Below are 14,190 nucleotides of genomic sequence, written 5' to 3'. Positions count from 1 at the left end.
CATTATGTGCAACATTAATTTATATCAACGGTCTTCCAGTTAAGCCTTTTAACATGACGATAAAATTGGTAAAAAAATATGATCTTGATCTGAATAAAAAAAATGTAAACTTCCAGACGATTCTCGCTCCCTGTTTTTTCTTTCACAATAATTATTTTTATTGTTCAAATGATTCAAAATTGAATAGCGTTGTCACGTTTTGTACTGCAATCGGGGTAAGAATTGCTCCTGCTATTGCTTTTCTATTTGTTTCAGAGTATATATTTTTATTTTTTTACAGATGTTTCATTTTTAAATAATTCACTTGATCTTTATCAAATTTTAGATTTATGCTTTCACAAAAGGGTCCTTTAATACATTTTCTAAGATGTTGTTTTGATCGCGGATGCTTGCAAGTACATGCTTATTTACATGTTTATTTACTTTTTTACTTTATGTTTCTTGTTTTGAAATATCTTATTTCTTATTTTCTGTTATGTCAGTGTGCGTTAGATTGAAAAACAAACAAATTTACACGTACGTAATATTCAAGATATCACTTTTCCTTTGAAGTTGCCTTGAGGAACATATTTCAAGAATTCCGATTGTATGCAGTTAAAGTAAATAAAATAATCATGACTATAATTTATAAATATATGAAATAATTCATTAATCCAGCTATATATTTAGATTTTCTATCTTTGGAGCATTGTTTTATGATTAAAGTAAGAATTGTCTAGACTAATATTTTTTTATAAAATGTATACTCTCATATGATAAAATTCAAGTACTTTCTTGTTCTGCTTAAACCGGTGTTAGGGGGAGGGCCCGGACAATACATGCACTTTCCAGTACCGTCAAAAACAGAATCAATCAAACCGAGCCTGCAACATTTTCAATTTTATTGTATTGGGCTCTCTTTAAGGATTCTGTTTTTCTCTATATTGTTTTATGCCATTAAACGCATGGATAAACATGTTTTGTTTTCAAAATTGTTACATCTTTTCAAATGACAGATTTCTTTTAATTTGAATGTATGGATAAGCATAATTTGTTCTTAAAATTTGTATGTGCTTTCAAAGGACAGGTTTTTAATTTGATATATATTCAACTAAGCATATATTAAGTAATGTGCTCAAAGTTTCATTCGTTTTGGTTACGTAAGCATGTTGATTGGTAATAATTGTTTTAAGGAATTTCAAACTTAAATCTGTCATAAAATGTTATCATATGCAAGGATAAACGTAATTCGGACATATCATTTACTAATTAGATATTGTGTGAAAGTTTGTTTCGTATTGTTTACGTAAGAAAGTGGATAGGTGATAACTGGAAACATTTATTCATCATAAAAGCATCAGCTGTCGGTGTTAAATCTCTAAGGTATCTTAAAGTGCTTATAAACATTCAAAGCAAATTAGCTTAGCTGATACTTTATTAAACTGTTTTAAGACCGCTCGAGTAAGACAAATTCTAGCAAAGTATGTGTATTCTTCTTTAAAAAGTCAATATTTAGAGCGTAAATAATTGCAACTTAGTCGCTTAAATTTTAAAAGAAACTTTCGTTTTGTTTGTTCTCTATAACTTGTCTACTTATTCTCAATGGGATACAAATTATTCATCAAGTGCATTTTGTGTCTTGGCAGATAAAGTCCTGATAAGGCATGTTTTTTTCCTGGCAAGTATATCACGTTTTTACAACCTCAAATATAATTGTACTCTTCACCGAAGCCGTCAAACTTTTGATAGATCTTTCTAGTGTAACCTATTGTCTGAGAATCTGATAGATGGTGTTTTTAAAACAGTGACTACAAATAGAGTTGCAAAAAAGAATCAAGCACTTAATGGAGATTTGAATCGTAAGCGTCTATACCATGACATATGAGCAATTGTCAAAGCAAAGGTGCAAACAGTTCATACAGTATATGAAAGTAACTGGTTGTTAGGCTAGTATTGAAAGGGACAAAATGTATTATCTACTATGTTTTTTAAATGATATTTATGGATTACCTATTAAGTGATGTCTCAGATAATTTTAAGGTCTTAATTTACGGATAAAGTACCAGCATACAAGTGACTTACATCATAGTGGAGTACAATATTATAGGTTATCATACATTGTTGAGGACATTTTTTAGTATAATACTGAATTCTTTTGAACGAGTATAAAGCTGTCAAACCTATATTGAACAAGCCCCGAGCCGAAGCTTTTTACAGATGTGTAAGAGTACTACAAAATCAATATTATTCTTAACAATGTACAGTAGGGTGAACGTTTCAGTTGTCAAAAATAGCGTTTTCGTGCGTGTGTTTCTTAGTATATCGTGCGTGCGTATATCGTGCAACGTGCGTTCGCTAAAACGCTTTCTCAAGCGTGCATCGTTTACAAGCGTCTAACGTTAACCGTTTTTCGTGTATCGTTTTTCGTTTATCGTGCGTTTGAAAGCGTGCGTTTGTTATTCCCAGAAACGTTTTGCGTGCGTCTAAGTTCGTCTAAACGTTTAAGTACCGTGTTTTGCGTCTGTTACTATTGAGAAGTAAAACAATATCTTAGATAGAGATTTTTTGTAAATTTCGGGTTTCTTAAACATGTAAACGATGTTCAGTGTCCCTGTCAAAGAATAGAAATATGAATATGAAAAAAATGAATTAATATGTACATGTAGATTTATAGCTGATAATTCTTTCAGAACTCATATAAAATATCATATCAATAATTATTTTCCCAGGGAAATTTCACTATATTTTTGACACAAAAATCTTCTTTATATCATGAATATAATTGTTTGCAAGTATGTGTTATATAATATATTAAAGTATAACCCATAATGCATGGTATTTTTTTTATAAAAAGGTATATTTAAAAAAAAGTGCCGAAAAGACCTGGGTTTTGAGACCGAAACGTTTAGAGCCGAAATGTCCAGGGGGTGTTAAGTCCTGAAACATATATATTTAGCCCTTGTCTTGAAAATATGTTGGACTGCCGGTATGCAATGTATGTTTTCCTTTGGTTTAAAAATGTCAAATTCATTTCGTGAATGACTTGATAATTTGATCGCTGATTTACTAAAAGTTTCTACCATTTGTTTTATTTTGTTTACGCCAGGAGCGGTGTCGACGTAATTAAAGTATATCGGCTAAAGCAAAGTATTTGTTCACAAATATGCTTAAAGACGAACCCGTGAAATTATATTCTAATATTAGCGCATAATATCTTATAATTTCAAAAATCATTTGTTGAGGCTGCACGACAAAAAATAATTTTGTGCCAGGTTGAGTGTATTACAGATCTAACATAAACCCGTTAAAAATACATGATTATCTAGCTATCATTTGATCAAAAGCTTAAGTTGTTAAAAATTTATATGATGAGGATATTTTATTAAACGTTTAGAAACGTTTACTATTTTGCGTGCGTTTTAACGTGCGTATATCGTTTAGCGTATTTCGTTTAGCGTATATCGTTTTGCGTGCGTCTGCGTCGTTTCGTAAAGCGTGCGTGTAACGTTCGTTCGTAAAGCGTGTAACGTGCGTGCGTTTTTTCCGGAGCGTGCGTTTGGCGTGTAAACTGAAACGTTCACCCTACTGTATAATGATTTTTTTTTGACACAGCTATTTTGACATATTAACTGTGTAAGTGAACGTACAATAAGGAATCAACTTTTGGTTAATTGGCTCCATCTTTTGATGCCTTCTGGTGCACTGATACTTTGTGTTCCATGAACGTTTGTCTTCTTTGTAAATATTATAATTTTATGATTTAGAAAACAAGACTAAGTCACTTTGATTTTGACACAAACACAGAGTCATTAAGCATTGACATAAGAACTCGTTCCATATTTATGACGCTATCTATGTTCCAACATGTCCACAAAAATAAAATTGTGAGAAATATTCGCAATGGGGATTCATTGTACACGTATATTTATAATACTGCACGTTTGTAACGTCGCTTTTCATTGGATAATCGTGACGTTTATATAGTTTTATATACACGGCTGCTGTCGATTCATGAAGAAATCTTACTTTTTTCTCTAAAAAATGATGTTTGCTGTATTATAAATTCGTTATAAAGATTGTTGGCAGGTTATATGGCTGTTTATGTTTATAAATGGCTGTTTGCAATATAATCCTCGTCTAGCAGCTCGGGTTTTTATTTACAAATAGCCGTTTATATAGGGCCATACAACCTGTCAACAATCTTTATAACTAATAATATAAAGTTACATGATTCATTATACTCCTAGATAATCCTCCTGTATGTCCCTCTTCTGGACATCCGTATCCCGGTTAATGTTTAAGATCAACCAATAATTCAATCTCATTGAAAACATCCTAGGAGATGTTTTGTGTCGATTTAAATATATATACTTTACGATATCACCCTAGTAGTAAGCTTTAATGAAATGTAATACAATAAGCAAATTTTATAATAGTGGTAAGGGGTATTATTGAAATTATGTATGTCATTTGAGAAGACTCTACTGAGATTTGTATGAAATGACGGGACCAGAATCTTTTTTCGAGATTTATGTTTTAATTGATGTAGGTCTGGATTGATAACGTGTTTGCAAATTTTCAGATCATTCTCTCATCCCGAATTTCAGATTTGCATCTAATAAGACTCTCAATGTATGTGCGTTTGGTTAATATTATAATCTTAAGCTATAATGTATCAATATATTTGTACTGTTTTGATTGAATGCAATAAAGTATTTACGTTACAAGAAATATTTATAAAAGCAATTAAAACATATACCACCAGTAAATATTACAATATTAAATGTTCAATAATGATTATTTTACATGTAATAACTCTGATTATACTACTCCTTTTGTACTACAGATAAATATCTATAGCTGTGTTATCTGTATAATTTACCACTGGAGATTGAGTATTACCTAGCAGACATTAATTCAATAAATATGTACCTTATTTATAAAGCTCTATAAAAAAAGTATTCTTTACCATTGAGTAGTAGTTTTTGACCATTAAAGTTGCCACTTATGTCCATTAGTCATACAATAGTAATACAGTTTGTGTAATTATCAATGGGAAAAATCTTTTGTCCTGCCATTTATACAGTAAATCTGTTTCCGTTCGGTACAAAAACTGACGGAACTGTCTAAGTACTTGCAATTAAGTTTGCAATTATAACAGTAAAAGAGAAAATGTAAAGCACTTATATGAAACAAAAGTATAATTGTTGTACATTTGACATTTTACTTCCGGTAGTTACAGTCTTGGACAGGATATAAAACTTTCTTGATTTGATGGTGTTTCTGCGTGGCAAATTTTGAAGACGTGAACAAAACATTTTATTTTATATGCTATCATGTAACATATTATTGAAACAAAAATGTGAAAAGTATCGTTACTTTTTTGTCAAATACTATAAGGTCACCAGTTTTTTATTAACACTTGTCAAAAAGTATCATTGTTAGTTTTGATATTTAAAAACTTAATGGTCGAGCATTGTCCCCCTTGAAGTGAAATCAAATACATTTCCAATCACAAATGTCATATGTATATTTTGTCTCAGTAATTCACTTAAAAACCTGTAAAACAGATACATAATTCGGAGGCCCTTTGATAAGAATTCTCATATTTCTGATTTTTAATCTTATCATATTGCTGTTGCAATCCTTTTTTTTTACTTGGAGGATTTGAATAAGATATTAATTTGGCATTGTACTAACATACAATAGTATAATGTTCAATGTTAAGCTTTATTTTTATCTTTTTTTAATTCTCAATATATAACAATTTTTCATGCAGATTATCTGTATAAAAGCTTAGGTGAAATGTATAATAAATCCTGCAACTTTCTATGTGTCAAGAAGCTATAAACGCTTACTAGGCTGATAATTTGCAAGCTATGTCATTGGAAGAAATAATTGGCAGGTTATTTCTTATAATTTTATCTAATTGAACAATTGAAACCCATTAAATTTTATAGAAATGGCCATAAAGATTTCCTGTCATCGTAAGAATTGCCGGAACTGAAAGTATACTAGTTATAAGCATTTATTTTAAGTGGAACGCATATAACGATATATTCAGACGCCACGTGCAAAATATTGCACACGACAAGTCATACATTTAAGAAAATTTTATGATAATCTTCGTTTTTACATTAAAAGTACTTTTATCTTTTTCTTAGAGTAATAGTTTAAACACTTATCATTAGAGTTTGATGTTAACGAAAGATGGTTGCTTTTATTTAAATCTAAATAATTTCAAGAAGATCTTACAAAATTAGAGCTTAAAGAATTTCTGACTTGTATTCTAAATCATCATGAAGCAGATTTTCTTATTAAAGGCGAAAAATGATAATGAAAATCATATAAAGCATGTTGCATGAAATATAGAGAGGAGTTTACAACTAAATAATACATTTCCAGGGAGTTGTCTTATTACTTAAACGAATACAGGAGCATACTGAATTGACAAATGTTTGAATTTAACTATACTATAATAGGTTATAATATTACCAAAATATGTAAAAAAAAAAGCAAAACACGTTTAACAAAGTTTGCAACACTTTAAAAATTCTAATATCGTCAAGTCTGATAGGGATCAAAATGACTGAATATACAAAGTTCTACTTTTTCTTACATTTTCAATATTTAACAAACTGTGTTATGTAACAATAGAATATTTGTCAATCATGACTTGAAAGATTTGCACAAGTCTAAATATTTTTATCCCTAGATATTGCTTTAATGAAAGTACATTAAAACAAAATATAGTTACAGATGTAATTATTCTAGACTTGAAGACTTAAAATGCAGATCCTTTGAGGGCACTCAAAATAAGAAATACTGAATGTCACAGAATCTGTTTAAATAAGTTTGTTCAGAAGAAACTTTAAAAAGTGCAACATTTCTCACGCTCGTCAGCAACTTCTAAAGCAGAAAGAGTGGAACATGTGGTTAATTATACAATATATAAAATAGAGGTTATTAAGCGGGTGTAGATTCAATACTGAATATATTGGGCGAACAGAAAAAAATATCATGCGAGCGGCACAGGTATATGATAAATGGCTTTATTACACACCTGCGCCGAGGTTTATGTGATAAATGAAATAAAGACGAGTTAAGAAAGCTTAAATTCATCTTTGTTTACCTGCAGTCTCTCGAAATCGCCAATATCTTCTCGGGTTATTAAAACAGGATAATAGATCGGCAATTTCAAATTGGTCTGTATTTTGGGTTGATTTTTATAATTACCTGTGCGTACAAAATTCGCATGATTTGATTTAGGATTGTTGGTTTTTAAAAAATTCATTTTAGGTCGATCATGTAGGAAGCAAACAGCTTATAAATACACTCTCAAATCCGTTCCTGGAAACATCCAGTACGGAGCAAATATTGCTCATAGAAACAGAGGATTGCCTCTGACGGGGCTTAGACCAACGCGGTAAGCTATTCTCAGATTACAAACTAGTCCGACGCGTTAACCATGCAGTCACTGATTTTCTGACTAAATAATGCAGAAGATACTTTAACAAATAGAATTAAGTAAAATTCATCTAAGAAAGTTATATAGTGAAAACTCTATCTATTTCACACAGAGAACGATTTGATGTGATTTTAGTTATGTTTTTGTTCTTTTATTTTTGACTCCTGTGATTTTAACAAATACAGAAGGTTTCCTTTGTCAAAAATTTTTCGTTATGGTGAATCCAAAGTTGTGTTTTTGTCAAGGGATTCTTTGAAAATTGAATTTGTCTGAGTTAATAAATTTTCTTATGCCTTTATCGGAAATAATTAAATATCATAGAGATTTAGAGTAGATAATTGTTATTTGCTTTCGTCTTATTCTGTCTTTGTACTTTGTTATGATAGCTTTTAATATCTTATGTTTTTTGATAAAAAGTGTTGAAATAAAAAATCCAAATGGTTCTTTGTAATTTGATAAAAAAGAATTATCTTCGTTAATATGGTATAAACAACAGGACTGATTTCCCACAACATATTGTATCCTCAGTCGTTTGTATTAGACCTTTACAGCCACTGATACGTGCCCAAAATCATTTTCAAATTATTTTAAATATTTTATGAAACACCATTTTTATATTCCAATGCTTGTTTGGCAGTTTCTTTATAGAACACGTCAGCATTAATATCTAAAAGTGCTAAAACCCAACATTGATGGGTATCATCAGGACCCATATGTGATATACGATATTATTTTCTAAAAAAAACTGATTCGAATCCACAGCAATAAAGAAGAAGGTCAGATACAATTTTAGCCCCCTTTCACTCGACCATAGCTCTCTGTTGCTGCGATTCAAATTCACAGCAATGATTGTGAAGGTTCAATATGAACAACATTAATCACTTTTACTGAAGGAGTTTTTTACTCCTACACACGTCATAATACTTTAATTTATGACACAGCAAATTACTTAGCTGTAATAACAAGTACAGGCGGTATTTTTTCGTTTTTCTTTTTCGTTTGTGAGAGGATGTCTCAGTAATACCACGTAAATTATTGTAACTTAGAATTTTTATCAGATTCAGGAAATGTAGCGGTAACAAAAGGAAGTAAGATTAAAGTTTTTAATATGAAAATGATGCTAATTACACCCTGGATTTTGTCAAAAATTGAACAATTATTGGTGAATTATTTCATGTCGAAAATATAAGAGGAGTGTTCAAATATGAATGCATCTAGAACTTCATATTGTTAAATATTGCGAAAAACAAAAGGAAATGAAGGTTATCGGATAGATTCACATGTTAGCTTGATGTTGATACCATATTAATAAAGTTTTCCGGTGGAGGAAAAACCTCAGATGCCCATCCATGCTACACGCATTATTTCAGGAACGATCGGGCACCATATATTCTTAAATATAATGAACTGTTTCGCCACGAATGTGTATTTCGTAGTATTATGTTTGCTTTTTTTCGTGTTTTAATTGTTTGCCTTGACAAATTTGCAGTATCAGATTAAAAAAAGAGTATTTTTGAATAATTAAAAGTTTCGAATCACCTTAAGAACATATCCTAAGAAAAACAAATACAATCGATAAGGAACTGCTGAAGTCTGCCAAGTACCAGTTATTTTTATAGCCGTAAACAAACATGACTTTGGTCTTCGGTCAGCCTATGAATACGAGGGCTGTTCAAAAAGTTCGTGGACTACGGCTCTACTGTTCACATCTTTTAATTTGCGTATATAATTTTACAAGAGGCATATATGAAAATATGTCGTTAATAAACAGTGAAAAAATCAAGACAATATGTTTACAAATAACAATTCTGTGACAGTTACAAATCACAAGGGGTGCACAATCCGGCGCACGCTGATGATGAAAAAAAAGACGTTAGTGACGTCGCAATATAAATGAATCATTTTACCAGCATCATTGTTTCTGAAAGTACTCTTTTTAGTGTTCAATACCTGCGGATCATAAACCAAAACCATGTTTCTGTTTGTGATGATGACCCGAGATATTAAGTGGTCATCTTTTCGCTCCATTCTCCGTATAAAGGTCCGAGTGCCGCATACTTTCCGCTCTTTATCGGGATTTTTGAATAATTTCGACACTTAACGGACAGTGTTATTAAGTTAATTCAATTGTTGATTTAAAGTATCAATTTGAAACCGCCCTCGTCCGATCTTTAAACAATATGATTATAAATTATAAAGAAAACTATTTTATCAGTGACAATTATTCTATGCGGTAAATCTACTGAACACCGGCTAGCATGAATTATCAAACGGTCCAGGGTAAATACACGTAATACAAATAATAGCTACAATTATTTATCGTAAATACGCATATATCCTGATGAATGAAATAAAATATTGTTTAAATTGAATTAAATTGTTTTGTCAGAATTGAATGCATAGACCCGATGCAGAAATTTAACATGTTGGACATCTCGCAAAACTTTCATAATGTCTGAACTTCTGTAGATCTTTTGCAATTGACGTTACAAACGTCCCAATAATTTGCCGCTAAATATTATGCGTCGCCCTTTCTGTCTGTGAGCATGTTTTTGCCGTATTTGAATCGCTTGCGCAACCTGAAACCAAGAGACTTGCTCGCCAACTCATTGTTCTTCGTTAATTTAATCACCTCATAAAAATATAAAGGAGTATCCCACATTGATTGGTAAAAATTTCCAAAAGAGCGAATTTCTAGTTTTTAAACGGGCTTTATACTTCCCAACTTACCCGTCTGTCTACTGCTGCTCAAAACATATTTGTTCAGCTATTCAACGTCCAAACGACGTCAAATTTCAGATTTATGTCATTTAAGTATTAAAAGATGATTACTTGTATTTTTCTTTATAAAACAATCATTCAGTTTGTTTCAACATTTGTTTATATTTAAACATTATATTAAAAATTCGGCGTGCGCCGATGTTGCGTTGCCATGGTTATTAAAGTACACATAACTCGCAAAGGAAATAAAAGTCAACAATAAAAGTAATTCTTACTTTTAGAAATACAGACCCTCTTTCGATTCATATCCACTAAGGGTGTTTTTAAAAAATCCACGAACTTTTTGAACATACCTCGTATATAAGTTGAAAAAAAACAGTTTTGGAAAAAAACAGAAACTTTTAGCAGAGTTTTTCCCATAATAAAGATCTCTTCAAAATTTTCATTTTCTGTAAGGAAACAGATCTGCTCCGGGAAAAAGAAATAATTTGACACTCTGTACAAATATTAAAATGTTGAAAAAATAGAAATATAATGGAAAAACACCTATTTTGTGTGACAATATACAAAATTAATTGTTTTAATTCAATCATAGGTTTTAAAATGTTCATCGATTTTGAATTGCACTTAGGAAATATGGCTTGCTGCTTCTTAAATTTGTCTTTTGGAGTCTTATCTGTGATATGCAGGCTAAAAAAACCTTTGGGGACCCCCCCTTTTTTTTTTTTTTTTTTTTTTCTTTTTTTAATTTTCCTTTTTGGGTCCTTTTCAACCGACCCGGATTTTCTTTTTAGGGGAACACACTTTTTTAAAAACGGGGGGGACAATTCGCCGCTTTTAAATGGAATAGCACAGAAAGTGCCACATTGAAGGTTTCATGATAACCGCCGTATGCACACTTCTGCTAATGTTTCTAAATTAAAAATTTCACTATTTTCATATTAAAATGTTGAATTCTGCTTAAGCCGGTTCTACGGGCCTCGGACGGTAGTTTGCATTTGACAGTACCGTTCATGAACAGGCTCAATCAAACTGAACTTGTAACATTTTCAATTTTGCCCTTTTGGAATTTCTTTAGGGATTGCTATTTTCGATACTTTTTCTATATTGGAATTATAAGTCTTTTATCTATAAATTAATGTTAATTTCTATCAGCCAGACGTAGTCTACTTTTCCTATAATTAAAGTGTAAAGTAAGACGGCAAGGAAATCCTTAAAGCATATCCAATTTCTAAGTTGATATGGTTTTAATTTAATTAACTATCGTGTGACATATATCTGTCAAGAAAGGTTTTCTTTTTTTATATTATTTATTACAACAGGATGTTATTTAAACTTATTTCCATGTCTAGCGTTTCTGTGAAAAATAGATTTGTCGCAATTAATTTCTTTTTTGTTACGGATTTCTCTGAGATGTTTTGATACTTAAATAGCAAGGAGATTTACAGAGTGAACATGTCCTTGTTTCCATCGGTAATATGGACTCTGATACTGATAGTTTCTATTTAAAATATTTAATTTCTGTTTTCTAAAATATTGAAGAAAAAGTAAGTCATTGAAATGAATCTCAAATTAATCAAAGTAACCCTTAATCCGCTGTAATTATAGTTAATGAGTCTTTGTTGTAACATTTTCATAATTATTTAAAAGTGTTTGATCACTCGACAAAATATGTGTTATTGGCATATAACATCAGGCATATTAAAGACTATCAAAAATTCATAACAGGCATGCAAAATATTAATTTGAAAAAAAAATCAAAATTTGTATAAAGTAATGCACTATCTTAATTGAAAACTTTTATTCTATGTCATATGTAACCACAAAAACGACAAAACTACCTATTGTTCACTTCAATAAGCGTTTGTTTTGTTGTTGTTGTTTGTTGTTTTTTTTGTTGTTGTTGTCTGAACCCAATGTGTAAATGACAAACGGTATCTAGTTTTTTTCGTTAATATTTAAAGATAATGTCATTGCATTTATTCAGTCATAGGCTCATTTTATCTGAAAATGGTAACAAAAGGTTCTCTTATGATGCGATTTACTGCAATAAATTCAAATTTTCAAATTTCTAGACGTAAACAATATCTACTGAAAAAATTCGTGACTTTAATTTATGATACATGTATGTTCATGATATATTACAACACGAAAAGTTGCTTGTTTGCTTTACCGTGTTACTTATTTTTTCGGGATAATTTTTATATTTGTCTCATTTTCTGGCATCTGTGAAAACTGAATTTGTCTAAGTCAATTTATTTTTTATGAATGTTTATGATTTTCCCAAGACACGTTAAAATGTTAATTATAGGCGATAGTTTTAGCACAAAACTGTCACTTTTGTCCTTTTCTCTTGCCCTTGTAAGTAAAATCCTATATGTAAATACGTATTTCGGATAGTCAAAATACGATTTGTCAGATTCCTTTCTAAGTAAATTTTTTGTTATAAATTTGAAATGCACAAATATTATCATTTACCAAATATATTATAACAAAACAAAATGAAACATAAACAACAAAAACACATAATAACAATTTAATAATTTTTCGTCAGACACACTGGTCCAATGTCAATTGTGCCGAATTTGCCATTTATGATGTTCACATAATAAAACAAAACATCATCATCATCATCATCATCAAACGAGCGAGAAAAAGGTAATCGAAAGTTAATTCAAGTTTTTGTTAGCTACTCTTACATGAAGAAATCCAATGCTTCCGACGAGACGTAAAGCCACGGCGGTGAATGAAAAGTGGCCTTAGGATGTCGCATATTCCATTATAACGTTGTTATTGTTTTTGTTGTTTTTTTAATGTTGCTGTTTTGATATCAAATCGTCGTATACTATTCTATCGATTGATTAAATCATTGATTAAATTCAAAATAATCCTCTTGAGTATTAAAGATGAGTATCAAATAAAAAAAAATAATTACTTAGTAAATAAATAAAAAAAATAAACACATATATAGAATTTGTGTTCTTCTTGCATATCAAATCCATTTTTACCAATGATTGATCACCATAAATGTGTAACATGTACCAATTAAATATCGCAGGGTCGTGGATTCAATAAAGGCAATGTAACGACTACGTTCGTGCATATTACATGACTCCGGTTTTTGTTGAACATTATAAATATATCTTTATACATGGCATATAGCGGTAACAGTAAGAGATATTGTTTCCGTTATCAAAATAAATATGTTTATAATTAAATACGAAATGATGTCAAAGAAAGAAGATAATTGGAACAAGATTCGTTTCGTATTACCATTATGATGAATGGGAACTGGTTTTAAGATACTATCTATGTAAATGCATTGTTTTTTTTTAAATTAATTTATACAATAATTGATATAATTGAGACAAATATAAAACACATTGTTAAGTTGCACTCTTTCTCTTCATGCTTTAAAATCTTAGATTTTCTAATGAGACTTTTGCTATGTAAACAAGGAAACTATTTGAAACAGCCTACAATAACGCCTACAGTATAAAAAGAAATGATAGATACTGCATTTTATGGCTGTAAAGAATTTGAATACGTATTTTCTAAAGAACATTAAAAAACACCTCAACTGAAACAGGTTTGAAAGCCTCCAAATTGTTTTATTTTTCTTTTCAAATTAACTTAAATACTTATGATACTTATGATTATGTTGAAATATTATATTGATTCTGTTTTTCTCAATGCCGTATATTTTAATAGACTATTTTTTAATAAATGTATTTCATCATTTCGTTACACAATAGTGAAACATGTGTTGTTGTCAATTATCTATTACTTGAATTTATTAAAAAACTGTAAACATGATATGGAATTCAACGTCGATTTCTGAATATATTTTTATCTCTTGAATCGCATTACAAAAACTTTATTTTTTAAAAACTTTATTTTTATTTTGATATCATTTTCATACAAATCTGTATATTAAAAAAAGGAATGCTTTTTCTAAGCTTTCGACATTTCGTCTTCTTAAAAAAAAATCATCTGTTATACCCCATTTCTACAACAAAATA

Source organism: Ruditapes philippinarum, unplaced genomic scaffold, assembly GCF_026571515.1.
Source record: "Ruditapes philippinarum isolate M1 unplaced genomic scaffold, ASM2657151v2 ctg3913_1_1_1_1, whole genome shotgun sequence".
NCBI classification, from domain to species: domain Eukaryota; kingdom Metazoa; phylum Mollusca; class Bivalvia; order Venerida; family Veneridae; genus Ruditapes; species Ruditapes philippinarum.
This window is presented reverse-complemented; position numbering follows the sequence as displayed.